Source organism: Ochotona curzoniae, unplaced genomic scaffold, assembly GCF_017591425.1.
Source record: "Ochotona curzoniae isolate NIBS_2020 unplaced genomic scaffold, NIBS_Ocur_1.0 contig_2210, whole genome shotgun sequence".
Classification (NCBI taxonomy): Eukaryota; Metazoa; Chordata; class Mammalia; order Lagomorpha; family Ochotonidae; genus Ochotona; species Ochotona curzoniae.
This window is the reverse complement of record NW_024465369.1, coordinates 10,937,745-10,957,500: the sequence shown is the minus strand read 5'-3', so window position 1 is coordinate 10,957,500 and position 19,756 is coordinate 10,937,745. Positions and strand designations below refer to the sequence as shown.

General features: G+C 40.1%; 1 pseudogene; it reads left to right on the top strand.

Moving 5' to 3' along the window:
- Window positions 1-17,608: 17,608 nt before the first annotated feature.
- Window positions 17,609-18,011, top strand: LOC121150848 (annotated as a pseudogene).
- Window positions 18,012-19,756: the final 1,745 nt, after the last annotated feature.

Below are 19,756 nucleotides of genomic sequence, written 5' to 3'. Positions count from 1 at the left end.
GAGGCAATTTGTGCCTCTCTTAAGTATGTACTGACATAACCTAATATACTAAAATGGGAAGGGGTTTTTTAGTCACTGCAATATGCATTGTGTAACAAAGATGAAGAAAATACATGGCTTGTGCCCATCATAAGAAAAGATTAAGACTGAAGGCTTAGCTTTGGTTTCTATTCAATTAAATTGTTAAACTGTGCACAGTGATTTTTTTTTAGAACTTGAGACATTTGTGATGTTGGCTGTTTAAATCTTTGTTACCTTCGCTGTGAATTGAAATTGTACATATTTAGTAAATCATGCAGACAAAACAAACTTTTTAGACAATATTTTTATTGGAGAGTTTTCTTTTCCTGTATCCATGTTTAAAAAAAAAAAAAAGACCTCCTTTCCCAAAATAAAAATGTCAATACTAAATTTAAAGAAGTATAAAGGAATGATTGCCTCCTTTAGAGCAAAATATTTAAATAAACATGGAGAGAATTGGCAACATGTTCTTCTTGGGCTAGAAGGCCGTGTCCAATTTTTTGGGTCTGACATTTCAGCGGGCCTCTGTTTCAGGCTTGAAGATGTTCTATTAAACTCTGAATTAAACATGTGCTAATAAGTAACAAAAATAAATCCTTCAGTCCTCATTTGTATATGAAATTTGCAATTGAAGAAATGACACTGAGTTGATATGATGTTGATAACACCACAAGCTAAAATCTTCTGTGTTAAAACAGTGACCTAACACCTATCATCTGGTAGGACATGTTCAAATGTGCCCAAATACTGGCAAGGCAAAATAAACACCACTGTTTCCATGGCCTTCGGAAGAACATGACAGAGATTCTAATGACTTTAGTCAAAGAAAATGATGAGTACAAAAATACATAGAGATGAAAGTGCTGTTCTTCTAAGTTTTCTAACTGATCTCTCCCGTTTGCAGCTTTGCCTCCACACATATTACAAATCCTAATGCTCCTGATTTTTATGTACCCCCAGTCAGTTTTCTTGCTTTCAGGTTCTATAGAGAATGCTTGTTAGATTTGGAACACAGAATAAGCCCCAAAATTGTTAAAAATAGACTATTGCCCTGGCAAGAAATTTAACACTAACAAGCGCAGAACTTAGAAGCAACTGATCTAACATAAGGAAACATTCAAAGAATGGTTTGTGCATTATGATTCTGTTCTGACCATTTTTAGAGCAGTGAAAGGGAAGGAACGTGTGTGTGTGTGTGTGTGTGTGTATGTGAGTGTAAGTTTGCAATGTTTGTGTGAGGACATATGACAAGTGCTACAAGAAACAGACCGTAAGATGAAAAGAGTCTGAATGGACTGCTGTGGAGACATTTTATATTTTGCTATCCTACATGAATTGAAAGCATTCAAAAGGAAATATTCTAAAGAGAGTGTCACAAAACATTGACAAACTTTGCTAGGTCTACCAACAATAAGAGAAAACATTCAATTATTTTTGCTTGTTTTATAGGAAAACTAAGTTTTAGTTTATAATCTTTTTCCTTGACAAGAATCAGTTTTGTCCATTCCTAAAACAGTTTTATTATAGGGCAAAGAATTACACTTATACCTCATTATATTTTTGTTTATATAAAAGAGGGAGAGAGAAGCACAACCTTCAAATTACTTGAAAAAATATGGATGAATGAAATAATACAAATTTAGAAAGGGTAACAATATCCCTCTGCAATTCACAGAAAGCATTACGGTATATATTTAGTGACCACAAGCAACCGAGACCTTGGTTTTTGCATGTCTTCTCAAAGTCACCGCTTCCAGCACAAACATTTCCCAGTTCTGTAGTGAAGCCCAGGTTGATGCAAGCACAAAGGGAGAAAACCAGCTATCGAATAACCCTCAACCACTTCCTGCAATCCTGAAACATTCTGTGGAGGGCTACCACTTCATTACTGAACATGCTTAGAAAGTGTGAGCTCATTGCTTTCCCGTTAGAGGAACATCTAAGCAAGAGGGGAAAAGAGAAGTACAAATCACGCTGCTTAGTTTGCCTTAACCTTTAAAACATCACTATCCCTGAGGAGAGTGAGCTTAAGAATAAACAACATCATACTTTTTAAAGTATTTATTTATTTATTTATTCATCTATTCATTTGAAGGGCAGAGTGACAGATAAAGAGAAGCATAGAGGAAAATCTTCCATCCACTAGTTGACTCATAATCAGCCACAAAAATAGCTGGGCCAGGTTGAAGCCAAAAGTTTGGAACTTCATTCAGGTGGCATTTGGGCAGCAGAGGCAATACGTACTCGGGTCATCATCCTCTGCTTTCCTGAATGTATTAGTACTGAAATGGTGCTTATCTGGGAGCTAGCATTGTAAGAGTGCTTTAACGCATTATGCCAAAATGCCAACCCCTGAATATTTAGGTAGATTCTTTGCGTTCATTCCTGGAATATAAATATTCTGTATTCATATCAATATTTTATATTACATATGTTGTATAATATTTTATATTATCAAGGGCAATTCCTTGATAAAGTAAGCCACCAATTGTGATACCTGCATCGCTAGTTAAGACCCAACTATTTTGCTTTCTCTGCAACTTCCTGTTAACGCACACCTGGGAGGCAGCAGTGATGACTCAACCACATGGGATATCTGGATTGAGCTCCAGGCTTCCACTTTGGCATTGACACAGGCTTAGCTGTTATGAGCACTTGAAGAGTAAACCAATGGATGGAAGACATTTCTTTTTCTCAACCTCTATCTCACTCTGCCTTTTAAATAAGAATGAATAAATAAATATTTTAAAAATTAATCGCAAAAGAAAATCCTAAGAAAAGAAATATTTCACTCACTTTAAAATAAATGTCATAGGATGATCAACAAAATTTTATCAGAACAAGAAATGCTCTAAGCAAAATAGCTGCTTAGTATGTACTACTTTGATTTTTAAAATGGAGAACAGAATAATGATGTCTACAGTTGCTTTTTAAGGAATTGTCATGATCCCTTGAGTCAAATGGCATACAAATCAGGCTGCTACAAACTGTTTTATGGCTTTAACAAATTATGACACACTTATGCGAATACTAAAATTGTTCGAAATCTTACTTGTCAATAAAACTCTCCTGTGAGTTGGGCAGCAAGAAAATACTTACACTGCTAGTACTTTCAAAAATAAAAAACAGTTCATCTTTCAGCATATTGTATCGGGCAATGACAGAGCTCTGTATACCCTTCAGAGCACACCATTTTAAAAGTTTCTGTCCCACAACAACCTAGAAAGTAGTTAAGCATAGACTCTCAGAGTTTCAGTCTTTTGGATCATGGTCAGTGGTCACTCCAGAGCTTCCTAGGAAAACACTCCTTCAAATGGCTATGGAAACATCAAAAGGAATGCGTTAGTTTCTGTATTTTCTGCAAGAAGTTAGTCCTAGTCTACAGGAACTGTTCCACACAGGAGTGCAATGAAATGACCTACTTTGGAAACTAAGGTACCATATCACTGCCAGGAGGCTATTAACTGCTTACAAACTAGTGTCTCCTGTAACAGAGAGCAAACACATTCTCCATGTTGAGAAATGTTCTTTAAGGATTTCTGATTTCTCCAGAGAGGTCTTCCCACTCATTCTGTTGAGGACTCTTGAGAACGCGTCTGCATCTGACCTCTCCGATCCTGTTGTTAAGCCCGAGATCACCTTCCGAGTTGCAGTGTCTTACTTCTTTTAGCCTTGACCCTTCTGAACCCTGTATGCACTGAATTACCTGATGAGGGTCCGAAGGAGAAAAAGGCAGCTGGTTCAGAGTCAAAGCAGCAGCAGAAGATTAATGAATCTAAATTGGGAAATTTTAGAATAGATGCCAATGGACAAAGGAAGCTTAGAACATGAGGAAATTCTAAAGGCTCTGTCACCCAATAACTTAGGTTTTTGAATTCTGGGGTTCAGAGTAAATAAAACCCCAAATTACTCTGTAGTTATAGACTTAGCTGGGACTAGAACCCAGATCTCTAGTTACAGTACTGATGCTTGCATTGTTTTTATTTATACTCCTGGGATTTTCTTTCTATGACAGTGGCCCTAAAAATACTATTGGTAAATAATAATTTACAACACTGCTAATGGCTTAGGACACTGAGTACCTAGTGTATAAGAGGCATGATATCAGCTACTATCGGATATACAAAGATCAATAAGACAGGATTACTGACCTTGGGCTTCTGATCGCGAGAAAGAGGCAGCCACATAATAGATAACACTGAGTTTCAAGTCGGACTCTTAAAAGACCTCCTACAGTCAAGGCTGAAGAATTGGAAGAAGTGAGCCATGTGAAGGTCACAAGTGAGAGTGTCCCAGGAAAAAGGAACAGAGACGCCAAAAGCTGAGGAGGGAATTAGAACAATCAAAAGGACTTTCCAACGAAAGACAAATGGAAGTAGAGAAAATGTTTCCCAGATCGTATGAATCACTTACAGCATGGTCTCCTGTTAAAAGCACTACCGATAAAAGTGAAGTCCTAAGGGACTTCTTAGGTTCTTTGGTCCAACAGCAAACCTTTAAACCAATTAATTTTACTAGAGAGAGAAAGAGAGAGAGAGAGAGAGCGCGCCTGCCCATTGACTTGTTCACTCTCCAGCTGCCCACAACAGCCAGAGCTAGGACATTCCAAAATCAAGAGCCTGGAAATCAATCTGGGCCTTATCATGTGGGTGGCAAGGATCCAAGCACTTGAACCATCATCCATTGACTCTCTAGATGCTCATTAGCAAGAAGATAGATTCAAAATCTGAGGCATGAACCCAGGCACTCTAATCTGCGATGCAAATACCATAAGTAACATCTTAACTGCTAAGCCAAATGTCCATTGTAACAGCATCTTCTGTATCAGTAAAAAGAAAAAAAAAAGGATTTATTTATTTCCATCAGAAAGTCAGATTTACAGAGAGAAGAAGAGACAGAGAGAAAGATTGTCCATCTGTTGATTCACGCCTCAAGTGGCTTCAACGGTCAGAGTTGAATCATTTCAAAGCCAGGAGCCAAGAGCTTCTAGGTCTCCCATGCCGGTGCAGGGTTCCAAGGCCTTGGGGCCGTCCTCCACTGCTTTCCCAGGCCACAAGCAGGGAGCTGGAAGGCAAGTGGAGCAACTGAGCCGTGAACCGGCACACATATGGGATCTTGATGCATGCAAAGTAAAGATTTTAGCCACTAGGGTACTGCACTAGGCCTTGAGAGATTTTTAAAAATTGAATGTATTGATTGATGCCTTCAGTACATGGGCTCATAGCTTATTATTCCCAGCAGATAGACCATGTGTGAGCTTAACAAACTGTCCATGGCCTATTCATAATTCCCTCCCCCATCAATTGACAGAAACATGACATTGTATATCCCTTTTGACTTTAGAATGAGATAAATCTCACTTCCCAGCCTTTTGCAAGACCACCTGCATTATATCGGTCACAGGCAGATTTGTCAGCCGGGAAAACAGAAATTGTTTGCCCCCAAAGCAGGCTTGTATTTTGGAAACTCACATGCTAGATACAGCACAGAGGAAACCACCATGGCACATTGCTCCAAAAGCAGCTTCCCCAGTAGATGTGGCCCAGCATGGTCTCCACAGTTGCCAGTTATCTCAAAACAGCTGTACTAGAATCAGGCATGAGCAAGGGCCTTAGCCATTTCCCCTTCCTCTGAACTTCTGAAAAATATAAAAACTCACAGCTCAGAGAGAGAAGCCAATAAGAAGTAAGGAACATGCAGCAGGTGGTACCATCTGTGCCCGGCTAATTCCAGCCAAAACAATCTGCTCCCTAGAGCTCCCAGTTGTGGAAAAGAGAAGAGAATCTGACAGCGGCAGAGCCGGGGGAGGGGGTGGAGGAGGGCAAGTGCTGAGGCCATTATTTCACATCCAGCCAGTTGGAGGAAGTACACTGTGGATGCCAATGAGCTATTATCTCCCTCTATTTCTCTTTACAACCACTGTGGGCGATTCCTCCAAAATCTTACTGAGCTGGCAAGTAGACCCCACACCTGTGAGACAGACACGTAGGCATCACTGCAAGTCTGTCACCATTGCAATGGGAGGGACAAACATTCCACAGCAAGACTAGAAGCACAGCCCACGCAAAAATGAAAAAAAAAAAAGAAAGAAAGAAAGAAAAGAAAAGAAAAACACAAGAGGGGGAAGGAGTTATGTTTATTTTATTCTATTTTCCTGGCAACCAAATTCCCTCCCTCTCATATGTTCATTCTTTGAACATTATCCACAGTTTGAAATGGGCCTGTGTTCTTTATGCTTTATCCCCAGGTTGACATTTTTCTGAACTAAAATTCCTTCACTTGGTGGATTTGCTTTTAAGGAGCAGATCTCCCCTGGAACACTTGCAATCTTGGGATGAATAAATGCAAGCAATTCAAAGATATGTCAAATTGTCTGTAGTGGTAACTTTTCCTTAAGACAGGAACAGAGAATCAGGGCCCATCCTTACACACATGGCGGACATAGCTCTGATTCTAGGGTTACAGAAGGACCTGCCTGCAGAGTGGCCCAAGCATCCAGACCTCTGCACCTGGAGACCTGGATGGAGCCCTGGGCTTGTCCCAGCCTCAGCCATTGTGGCCATTTTAGGAGTGAACCAGTGGATAGAAGATCTCTCTCTCTGTTTCTCTGTCTCTCTGTGTGACTTTTTTTTAGAAGTTTTATTAAATTTTTTCTTTCTATTATTTATAAAAGAATATATTTCACACAGTCACTACATAAAATTCTAAGAAAATAACTATATTTCCTCCCCCCAAATGTCCCTCCCTTTTGTTTCCCTATTTTTTGCAATAGCATACTTTCAATGTATTTAATGATCACAAGTTTAATACATCACTTGTCACAATGTTTAACAAGTAAAATATATAAAGATCACTCTTCCACAGGAACATTGACAATGGTTATAAGCAATAATCAAATCATAAGATGTCAAAAAAAAGGCAGTTTAAAATGAAAAGGACCTGCCTATTAAAAAATCTTGCCCAATGCCAAGTTTCCACCAGCACCTAAGTTAGGCATTGTTTCCAGATAGTCGGCTGCTAGACGCAAATGCCTGAGAGTGGTGATGGTTTTGTGCTATCACCCACTATCACCTTCTGTTGCATTAATTCACGAAGTCTGTAGGCTGAGAGTTGAGCCCAGAGGAAGTGGAGCATAAGCCTATTTTATTGAATGAAGAGAAGTGCACCAAATTTTAGGTGCTATTTTCAGAAACCAGGCCCTGAAGGAATGAGGTAGTTGCTTTCAAGAATGAAAGGCAGGTAGAGATGGAAGAGGAATGGCAATGAAGAGAAAATGATGCTTGATGCTAACTTTCTATTTTGGCTGACTTTTGCTCTTTACCAAAAGATATGTTGAAGCTCTATTTCTGATACCTGTGAACATGACTTTTTCTTGCAAATAAGATCTTTCCAGAGTTAATCAAGTTGGGATGAGGTCTCAAGGTTGAGCTCTGATTGAATATGATTGGTATGTTCATGATGAGGAGGAAATTGGAGATTGGTTACTGTGAAATAGCCAGTTAAACTGCTCCTTGGGATACCCACAGTCCATACTGGAGGGCCTGGTTTGGTGCTGATTCCTGCTTGCCAACATCCTAAGGAGCAGTAGTGATTGCTCAAGTACTTGGGTCCCTAACATCCACGTGGGAGACCCAGATTGAGTTCAGAATTCCTGGCTTATTGTCCTGATTATTGGGACATATGGGAAGCAAACCAGAGGATGAAGATGTCTCTCTCTTTCTCTTGTGCTTTCTGTTTCCCTCCCTCCTTCTCTGCCTCCTCCCTTCAAATAAAGTTTTAGTAAATAGACTTAGAAAACAAAGAAGGAAATTTGGACACAACCACTCATGGTGAAGGCCAAATAGTGTCATATAGAAATGGAAGTGGGGAAGCCTGGTGTGGTGGCCTAGTAGCTATATCCTCACCTTGCATGTGCCAGAGCCTTGTGTGTGCTGGTTCACATCCCAGATGCTCCGTTTCCCATCCAGCTCCCTGTCTGTGGCCTGGGAAAGCATCTGAGGATGTCCCAAAGCCTTGGGACTCTGCACAAGTGTGGATACCCAGAAGAAGCTCCTGGCTTTGGATTGGCTCAACTCAGATCTGGCCATTGTGGCCACTTGGGGGGAGGGGGGTGAATCATCAGACAAAAGATCTCTCTCTTTCTCTCTCTCTCTCTCTCTCTCTCTCTCTTTCTCTTTCTGTCTCCTTCTCTGTGTAGATCTGTTTTTCTATTTTTAAAAAAAGTGAATCTTTAAAGAAAGAAAGAAAGAAATTGGTATGAGGCACATAACCTGTGGAAAATCAGCTTTACAGGCTGATTTTTAGAAGCAAAACGACACGACCCTCAGAAGCAGCCATTGCTGCCAGCATCTTGATTTTGGACTTCTAACCTATAGAACTGGAAGAGAATAAATATCTGATATTTCCAGTCACCAAGTTAGTGGCATTCTGTTAGAGAGGTTCTGATGAACACCCAAAGCAAACCACGGCCAGTTCCTCAGAATTTACTCTCGGAGGAGGCAAAATTAATAAATGAATAAATAAGATTAATTTCTGATCTAACTGCTGTTTGGGTGTCTGAGTTTTCACAGGTAAAACAAATACCAGCAGGAGTATTCCTTTTGGTTTCCAGATGCATGTCGTCAGGCAGAAGGCAAACTACCTACCCTTTTGTCTAAATTTCTTCTGTAAGATATTCTTTTTAATTAGGCTAATTAAATTCTGATTTCAAAGGGCGCCCAAGCATCTGACTTCCAGGAAAGCGCATTTTCCGGCCTCCAGTTCCACATGGTGTCCATTAGCAGGAAAAGCAGAGACTGAGTCAGACATTATAGTTTCAGGTTTGTGGCTCATGTCAGCGCAAAAAAGAGGGAAATGAGAAAGGAAAACATAAACTTGGGAAACAGTGTCAGAGGGCAGACCAAGATAATGGAAGAACCAGAAAGCGGAGGAAAAGGCTGTGCTGTATGGGAACCAAAGCCTTGCTTCAGGTAGGAAATGGCAGAGAAAAACAGACTAACATTTTTAAATGAAGGGGTTGGGGAAATCCAACCAGATATTTTTTTCTGCTCCCCACCCCCCATGTTAACTTGGGTCCAGTAGTAGAAATGTCTGAGTTGTGCTTCACTTGGCAGCTTCATCACTCAGGTATAATCTTAACCTTTTTCAGTCTCAAGTCCCCTGTGAAATAGGCTCCTAATTCCTGCAATATACTTAGGTAACTGAGCTTGGGAAGGATTTGGGGAATACTGTGCTGTAGGGCCAGGCAGGAGTGAGTTGGTTCGTGTGTGTATTTTGCTATATTGCTCTGGCAGCCAGTGACTGGAAGCCAAGTTTCAGTAAGAGCTGATACAGGGACAAGTTCTCAGATGTGCCCTTGAGTTTTGTTCTGTCTCGTTGGCCCGGTATGATTGCTGCCCATTCACCCATGAGTGGGAAATACACAGTTCAGGTGAGACAGACAGTCAGAGTTTACTGGGCACGTTGGATCACACACTGCACTTGATTCCGCATCCTTTTCATAGGCAGCCAGCAGGCCAACCTTTACATTTTATTTCTAGAAGATGGTATATCATTTTGAAAGCGTGGTTTAATTTGCTTTTTCCCTAAGCTTTGTGGTATTTTTATATGCCATTAGCCAGTTATTGCATGTTACTAGCAATAACAGTCCCACCTAATGTATTTAATTTGCTTTGAAGAATCATAGAATATCTTTACACGTAGAAGAGACAGCTTTTAATCCCTTTGATGACTTCCTCCTTAAAAGTACTCTTTAAAATCCCTCACCACATTCATCTTGGTTTTTCTCCTACCCACTGACCAAGATCCGCTTTTTTCCCTCTCAACCCTTAAATGTTAGCATTGCCCAGGACTCCTTTGGAGTTCTCTGCTGTCTTCATTCTGGTCACCATACTCCTGTGACTTTTTCAACTGCCACAGCTTCCGTTCCTATCAATATACCAAAGACTCAAAATGATGCACCACAATCATCGCCACATGATAATCTCTAAAGTACCTCAAAGTTGACAAGTCCACGACGGACATGGTGTATCTCTGGTCTCCTCCTGCAAAGCTCAATGACCATCACCTACTGGGTCACTTAGGTGAAAATCTTGAGAATCATCCCATGAGATCTCTCCATGGGTCCCCAGGTCCTGAGCATCATTTCCCCTGTTACTTTTCCCTTATTTCAGATCACTCCGTTGTCACTCCCTTATTTCTGATATGTATCACGTGCTCACCGCCCCTCAACTGGTCCCCCTGATTCCATCGCCTGAGGTACTGCCGGCTTTTAACACAGGAAGGGATGGAGTGACTAACAACTGATGGAGGACTCGTAGTCCTTAAGGATATTCAAATTAGCTTTCAAAAACGTTTTGTGTATTTATTTTAGAAATAAAGAAATAGACACAGATAGAGAGAGAAGCAGACAAAGAGGGCACTCCCATCCACTGGCTTGTTTTCCACACAGTTGCAACAGACATGGCTGGGGCAAGCCCAAGACAGAATCCAGGAGCTTGATCCAGTCTTCCCCAGGTTAGTGAATCCAGCTATTGGAGCTATCACCTCCTGACTCCCACTGTCTGTATTGCTAAGAAGCTGGGATCAGTAGCCAAAGCCAGAACTTGAAAATGGGTATTCTAATATGGGATGTGAGTGTCTCAAATGGTGGTATTACTGCTATGCCAAAACTTGGTCCATAAGATGTTTACTGATAACCGTCACGCACGCCTTACTTTAACAGTCTTAGGAAATGTTATGTAGACGAATATTCTTAGAAAGTGTTGAAAAGAATGTACTCAAGACAAACAATTCATCTCCTCCCCTTCCTACCACACACTTAACCATACTTGTGTTCTTATCACCTTCTAACACATCCCATACTTCTATACTGGCCGAAAGTGCTGCCTGGTTCCTCTCTGCATTCATTTGTGTCTTCTACCTAAACCTCCTAAACCTGTACGCTCCCCAAGCATAGAGACTGTATTATTATTAAAGTCTCGCTTCTTTTTCATAAGTATTTATTTTTAAAATTTTTAGTTAAAAGGCAGAATGAGATTTTCCACTGGTTGATTCACTTTCCAAATGGTCAAAACGGCTGGAGCTGAACTGATTTGATGCCAGGAGCCAGGAATCTCCTCCAGGTCTCCCATGTAGGTGCAGGGAACCAAGGACTTGGGCCTTCTACTGCTTTCCCAGACCATAATCAGTGAGTGGATCAGCAGTGGAACAGCAGGAACATCAATCAGTACCCATTTGGGATGCCAAGGCCGCAGGCAGAGGCTTAGCCTACAGGCCACAGGCCAGGCCTGAATTCCCATTTCCATGAATTATTGCCACTAGTTAGGTAACCATTGTTCAATGACCTAGTTAAGCTAGTACAAATTTGTTCTACCTAAGCTGCACTTCAGAATCTTCTCTTGGTTTTCCAAAGCACTCAAAATTAAATTTATATGGAAATCTTTCCAGAAGTTTGTGAAACATTGGAATTGTTTTTTTTTTTTCAATTTGATAAAAGTTGAAATCCACTAATCAGTTTTATATAATATTCATTTATAAGAACTTCTCAAATATTTGTTTATTTGAAAATGAGTCAGAGAGAGAGAGACTAAAAATAGAAAGCATTCCTATTCAATTGTCCACTACTCTAAATACTTGCAATCTTGGGGAGCCAGGGCAGGAAGTCAGGGACATAATTCAGGGAACCCGCAGTCCTCTCAGCTCTTTCTCTCTCTGACATCCATCTGTCCCTCTACCTTTCAACTAAACATATCTATCTATCTATATATATATATATTTTAAAAGGTAATGAGAATTTTCCCTTAATTTCTTGAAGCCACTCTACATTATAAAGTTTATTATCATGACACAAATTCTATCCACATGCTTAAACAATGTCATCTTTTCAGGTAGCCACTGTGTCTAACAGCATCAGCCTACACTACCGACACCTGGATACTGATTAAAATGTAAAAGTAATGCAACAAACAATATTATTACTGGAGTGAGGTGGGTCAAAGGAAAACATGAATAAATGTGCTCTCTACCTAATAACTAATTTGAGCACTGTGTAAACTTATTTTAGCAATGACTCAGATGAGGAAGAAGCCCGAAATAATCTGGGATGCATTTTCTTCAACTTCTCTGGAGTTTTCAATTACCTCAGTTTCCTGACAAAGCTTTGCTGATGTCAGTAATTTACGGTAACCATCAGCAAGATAAGAGCAGGTTTGTGTGGGCCAGAGGTAAATTTGGGTCTGACATGAGTAATATATCCTGCAGTGAAGGACAGCGAGAGGTCTGAGAAAAGGTTCCACTGCCTGAGCGAGTTTAAAGTACAATGAAAGTCAAATGCATGTATCACAGAACAAGTGAATATGTTATTCTCGTGAGTTCCTTCTCAGGAAACGCAACTGCTTCCTTCACCAGTCTCCCTTGCTCTTTTACAAGGACTCTTCAGCATAAGCTCCGAGAAGATAGACTAGAAAGTACGCTGTGTTTGTATTGGAAATTTTTATGCCAGAACATGCTGTGAGAACCCTCTGTGTTTAGAGAGCTGTGAGTAATTACAAAAGAGGTAGCAGATACTATCCTTGCTTTGGACGGTGCACAATTATTCAAATGAAGTTAAGACAAACAAATGGAAGGTCATGGCTAGACACAATAGCCCTTCTGCCAACAGGAACCCTCTGCAAACGAAGATATACTAGTAAACTGAACTGCTTAAGTCACAGACACAATGGCAAAACTTCTTTCTCTAGCCATGGTGACAGTTCCTGGTCAATGTTTTGATCACAGAACGTGAAGGCTATAGATCACTGAGACCCCTAGCTGAGCCAATGGAGAACTTCGAGATTGCTTGTGGCCAATGTTTCAAACTCAGTTTTACATACAGGACTCAGTGAGTGATTTCCCCGGGGCAGGGCTTTTCTAGAACATGGCTGCTCTTGACGTTCTCATGTAATTGCTGATGTGGACTGGTTCTCTGCCAATTTTGCACACGCACACACCTCTTTTTTCCCAGCAATACCAGCACATTTGAGCCAAATGTTCTGATAAGTTTCCTCACTAATAAAATGGGTGATTGTAAAGGCATCCTTTCTTTAAACTTTACCACATGAGATAGGTTCTGAGTAAAAGGGCCTTCTCTGATTAACACTAGAAGCTCTGGCAGTAGCGGGGTTACAGGCTTAGCTTTTGCCTTCAGATATCTCAGACCGAATCCAGTTCTGGCCCTCCCTAGCTGTGTGACCTTGGCCAAGTCACACCACTAAGCCTGCTTAATTCCCTGTATTTAAAGGAATAATATCAATTATTATTTCACAGAATGGTCATATAAAATAAATTAACAAATCATAAATCATCTGTATCCAATCGACATCACAGGTACCGACAGTAGGGCCAACTTACCAAATTTACCAGAGTTTTCTTCATTGACCTTCTTTTGTCTTTCCCAGTTATTCTTTCTTTCTCCCCAACCCTATACCCCCACCAAATCCCCTGGGCTTGGGAGCTTTACTTTGATAGCCTATTCCTACAGTTAGGTCCACAAAGAATTCTCAAAGCTGAACACATTCATTTCAGCACTTAAAAATGTTCCAGCTTGTAATTTCTCAGGGGTCAGGAGTGTCTCCAGAGCCATCCTCTCAAAGAAACCCTTTGTTTCCTGGGGGGTGTTAGCTATGGATTGCTCAAAGAAGAAGGAATGCTTGACCACTATCAGTCAGAAGAGAGGCTCAAACATGAGAAATGAGGAGGTTGTTCTGTGCGGATACCAGATACACAGTGTCTCTGTTGCTCTAAATAGATAATCCAAGATGATAATGAAGTAGCTGCAAGGACAAACCTCTGCAACAAGACAGCCAGGAGGACTCAAGTGTGAACCTTTTTTCTAGCCTTTTTCCATATTTTCAAGAAGGACTTTGAAATCATGAGATAGCCTCGCCTATCAGATTAGTCAGTCCATATGGGGAACTTCTGATGTAATGAGAGCCTCAGGAGAGGAAACTGCTGGAGAAGAAAGTTGATGATCCAAATAGCAGGATAAGGTTTATATTTTACGATTATTGTTTTCCTTCAGCTCATTTTAATTCTGATGAATACTAGGTTTTCTTTGGTACTTTCTGTTCTTCAAGCCTTTTTTTTCCCCCAAAGTGACATTGTTCAGCCAAGTATTTCTTAAGCCTCCATGAAAACAACACTGTGATAGCCCATGTAAACAACCATTACCATGAAAATCAGCTTGAAAAATATGTGTATATGTAACTTGAACAACTATTCTTCTTGTGAAAATGAAAAGATTTTATAGATATCATTCTAAAACTTGATGTTAATCAAAATGAACTAAAATTATGTTATTTCTTACCATTTCGTTCCTGTAACAATCCAAGTAGGTGAGATGCCTTGACAGAGTGACCCCAGATGGCAGAAACCATTGCTAAATATTATTAAAAACTATTTACAATTGTCAGTCAATGCAAGCCATTAGAGTGGATTACAGGAATAGATGTGGAATAATAGAACATGTGCAAACTCATACGTAAGCTGACTAGAACATGGGGAGCAGAGAGGAAGCAGTTTGTATAGTTTTGTGAGATCAGTAGGATCTTAACAGTAGGAGCTTAACAGACTGGAAGAGGGGAGCAACGCTCAGTCCTGGAAATGGGAGGAGCATGCTACATGAAGGATGAGCTCACAGTTTTCCTTGGACTTTCAGTTAGCAACTCTTTTGAACAGAACCAAAAATAGACTTTAAAATTACACTAACAATGCTTATGCTACCATATCACAAGTTATGTCTACCCTTTTCTTTATTAACTCTCTAGTTCTCCCAGTGGCTAACTCAGAACTTGTATCAATGGCGTTTGGGTGTGATTGATGCTGCTCATGACCAACGTCACTGTATTACCAGGGGAAAAAGAAGCAAAACTCGTCAGGGTCACCCCATGCCCAGTGCAGGTAAATAAGGCTGGAATGTAACCACAGCCGTGAAGCAAGCGCCTGATGGATAGGTTATCTCCACATAGGTTTCGACCTCTCACCTAAAACAACACCTCCTAGTGACTTCCAGATGTGTATGCTGGAACATCAGCAAGCAGTGAAGACAGAAACCCAGTTTCCCATAAATTGTAAATAAGTGGATGACTTCTGAGGAAATCGTGTCCTTATTATTCACAAGATGAGAGAAATTTGAGGAAATAATTTCAGCATTTTAATGAAGTTCTTGTTCTATCTCTCCTTTCTGAAAATATTCCAAAGTTACCCTTTCTAGCAGGAAATAGAATCGCTTGACAAAAAGAACCACAGTTCTATATCTAAACTGGCAGCATATTTGTATGGCATGGAGTGATACATATGTTCGCCACCCTTTACTGGTTAAACTGTATTTCATTATCATCTCCTTATTTCCACTTCTAATTCTAGCAGAACTATTTCCTATAAACAGGTCAGCTCCCAGCAGTTTTGAGTGTAAAAAATCTTTTAAAATGCCTGATCCCAACTTTTTAAAGCTGAATTTTCTTCTGCAGCCCCTCAGGCATACATCTTACTGGTCTCTTGAAATAAACGGAGAGAAAAAGAAATTTGCCACTAATTCCAAGTCATCATGTACATGGACATTAAGCCATCTGTGGTTTTAAGGAATAACTGCTTGGATGAGGAATATCTATTTCACATTATCATAGTCAAATGACTGTAGAATCTACTATGATAATACTATAATATGTATGAGTTCATATAAATATACTATACTGATGGAAGAATCCTCCCAAATCAACACTAAATAACATTGAATGGTCTTTAATTTAAAATTATTATGCTCTGATAATTTAAAGAAAAAAAGTATTTTCATATTTCTTCATGTCACTTTGTTTTATTTCAGCCTAACCTTTAAGGAATGTAATTGTCTATTATTGATTTAGTCACTGAGTCTCTCTGTAGGTGTGGTGATGACCCAGACTGCTGAGTCATGGGATGTGGACACTGAGTAACTTGAGATAATGGCCACCAGTAAAAGCGGTGTTAATCAGGAAACCATATCCAGATGCCTCCCACAAAACCCAAGTTAAACGTAAAGCCTGCATTGTTATCAGGTTCTTCCTCCACACTGCCCTTTCCCCCCCTCTCCTCTTCCTCCCCCTAGCCCTCTTTTTCTTTCTCTGAATGTGATCTAAAAATATTACTACTCTACTTCCAGCATCTGAAAACTGTGGGGTTTTTTTTGTGTTTGAAAAATTTAAATTGAAGAAAACACAATCAGGATACCCTTACATTATGAGGGAATTTCCAATGAAGAAGTTTTTGAGAACACCAGACTCTGTGCTTTGTTCTTGAGAAATCAGCAGCATCACCAGCACATTGTCAAAACTGCACCAAACTAAAGTGCTGTGCTCCCACATTTAAAGACAAATAGGACAGACAACATTCTAGAAGCTGTGAGAGTTAAAGATCCATACCCTGAGAATTCTCTTGCGTACTAAGACTAGACTAACATGTAATATTCACGTCTTTATTTTTGTATAAGAAGTTTTTTTTAATTGTCTTTTCCATTTGCCGTCCAAATGAAAGTGTAAACACTTCATTAGATTTTCTCTTAGTATGGGTATTGAGTTAGACTAATTCTATTACAGGTGTCAGAAGAAATGTTCTGAATAAAGAATAAATTCACGGTCAAGGTGTAAAGAAAAATTCATTTAGATTTATCTTCAAACCATACCTTTAAACCAAGGACTAAACTTTAAAAATAGACTTAAGATTGTGTTTGCTTGGAGAGAGAGAGAGAGAGAGAGAATGAATTTGGCAGATATAGCAGAGTGGAGCCATAGGATCCAATAGAGTTTGTAGGATCTACTGCCAGTGAAACTCCAATGAGTCATCTGTGAATCATAAAAGTGAGGAATCTGGTTGCTAAAAGGTTCATGGTTGGGCCTGGAGTGAAGGCCTAGCAGCAGCAAGTCTTCGCCTAGCATGTGCCAGGATCCCATATGGGTGCCAGCTCATGTCCCAACTGCTCCACTTCTTATCCAGCTCCCTGCTTGTGGTCTGGGAAAGCAGTAGAGGACAGCTCAAAGCCTTGGGTCCCTGCACCCATTTGGAAGACCCAGAAGAAGCTCCTGTCTCCTGGCTTCAAATTGGCTCAGCTCTGGCTGTTGCAGGCACTTGGGAAGATCTTTCTCTCTCCTCTGTGTACATCTGTCTTTCAAATAAAAATAAACCAATCTTTAAAAAAAAAAGTTCATGGTCTGCAGTCAGTTACGTAGACCAGGGCACTCAGGTAGGAGGCTCAGGTCACTTCTGCCATATTACAATATGAGCCAATTATGCCAAAACAGGATTTATATGATTTTAGTATTTAATACATTAATGGTTAACACATATAAAAGACCACAGAATAATCTCATTTGATTATCCTGATTAAAGGGCTAACTTTGTGGAAGCAAAAAAAAAAAAAAAAAAGGAATATACTGATAACTTCTGGCCAATCATGGTTCATCCACTGGATTAAGGAGTCAGTCCATCTCATTTAAGCCATATGGCCAGGAAGAGGGGCAAGGTATGTTCCAGAAGTGTGTGGCCTTCTTTGCTGTAGGGACGAGTAATTGCCATTGAAATGGGCAAGTTCATGAAACCCGGAATGGTGGTGCTAGTCCTGGCTGGATGCTACTCAGCTGTCATCATGAAGAACATTGATGATGGCACCTCAGGCCACCCCTACAACCATGCTCTGGTGGGCAGGATTGATCATTGTCCCCACAAACTGACAGCCACCGTGGGTAAGAAGAAGACCACCCAGCGGTCCAAGAATAAGTCATTTGTAAAGGTTTATAACTACAAGCAGCTCATACTCACCAGGTTCTCCGTCGATATTCCCTTGGACAAAACTGTGGTCAACAAGAATTATGTTCAGAGACCCTGCATTGAAACGGAAGGCCTAAAGGGAGGCCAAGAGTGAGTTTGAGGAGAGACACAAGCCCAGCAAGAGCAGGTGGTTCTTCCAGAAGCTGCTGCTTTAGATATTTTTTGCTCCACTCTTGAAAGACTTAAAGAAAAAGAAGAAATGCAAGCTACTGTGAAGAGAAAGCAATTAAAAGAGGCAATCAGAGATTCACCTGATTATACTGAAGAGCAGAGCACTTTCCCAGCTCATCCTATTTCTGGTAAAATGTCTCCTAAAATAGTGGTCACAGCCTGAGAAAAGGCTCTTTCCAGAAGTGTACTCAAGGCTAACTGACTGTGACTGGTGGTTCCCAACATTCTATCTGTCATCATCCCTGTATTGTAGGGGATCCTGGGGTGAAGGACCGCCACATTCTTTTTGTTCTTTGTGTGTTCAGGGTATATGAAATTTTTAGCATTTTTCTCTCACCTAGGTCTGTTTTTATATGGGAAGGTAACTGAGGGCGAGTGGCAATCTGCTAATTTATAAACTAAAATATTACTGGCAGACTTCAATCTTTAATAAGACAACAGATATCTTCTAATTCACAGTAAAGACAACAGATATCTTATAATTCATAATTATTTGAGATCCATAGGACCACCCTACATAGTGGATAAAGGCTAGTACTCTAGAGATAAAACTCCCTGGTTCTGGGCAAATTTGGGTTCTCTAAAGTATTCTTTCCTGGGTTATAAAACTTTAAGAACTGATTTGGAACTTTCTGAAGCATAAAAATACCCCACATTAAAAAAAGGTTCCCCCACTACTATCCCCAAGCTATCCCACATGTCATGGGAGAAATCTCGTACGACAAACTGTTTCGCATAGGTGGTAAAAGATTCTCTTTCTCAAAAAGCATTGCTCATGTCTTCCTTATGGCCAGCATCATGAGATCATTCGTGTGGCAGATAACATGCATTTAACTGAGACAGCCTTTAGAAAGGGCCATGTGGACGAACCAGAGCAGGCCTCAGTCAAGCAGGGAGTGTGGCCACCCTGTTCCTCAGATGCAAGTGAAGTAGGGGTGAATATGGTACCATATCTAGCCAATGAGAAAAAAAAAAATTGTATACCAAAAGGACCTCTTGGAAAAATTTCTTCACTGACAAAAGGGCAAAATGCGTGAAAAACCCTTCCCAATCTCTTTCTTTTCTACTTCTGAAATAAGTTCTGGGAAGAGAATGGTTCTGGATAGAGACTTCTGTCAGGTCATCAAGACACTTTTAGGAAGAACAAATAAAAAATGCAAAGCGTCCACATCACTGACAACATCTTCTATTCCCACATCAGGTTGAAAATTAACTTTTCAGGATAAAAGCCATTGCCTGTGTTGCCAGCATCCCAAATGGTTATTGTTTCAAGTCCCAACTTCTCCACTTCCACTCCAGCTCCCTGTTAATGGCCTAGAAAAATAGCAGAAGGTGGCCCAACTGCTTAGACCCTATAACCACATGAGAGACCTGGGAAAAACTCCTTGCTCCTGGCTTCAGCCTCATCCAGCGTTGGCTGTTTTTAGCCATGTAGAGGGTGAGCCAGCAGAGAGAAAATGTCTTTCTCTTTCCCTTTCTCTCTATAACTTCGACTTACAAATAAATGGAAAAAATAATTTTTAAAAATCTAAAAAATAAAATTACCTTCATTGGAACTTCTACCAAATTATTTCATTTAGTCATACTCTTGGAGCTACTTTTATTTGTTTATTCTATTCAAGGCTGAGGTCTCTGCCAGTTCATATTAAACATTTCAACTCATTTAGATGAAACAAATATTTTTAAACCACTGAAGCACTGAGGCTACTTTCTTTGGGTTTAGACACAA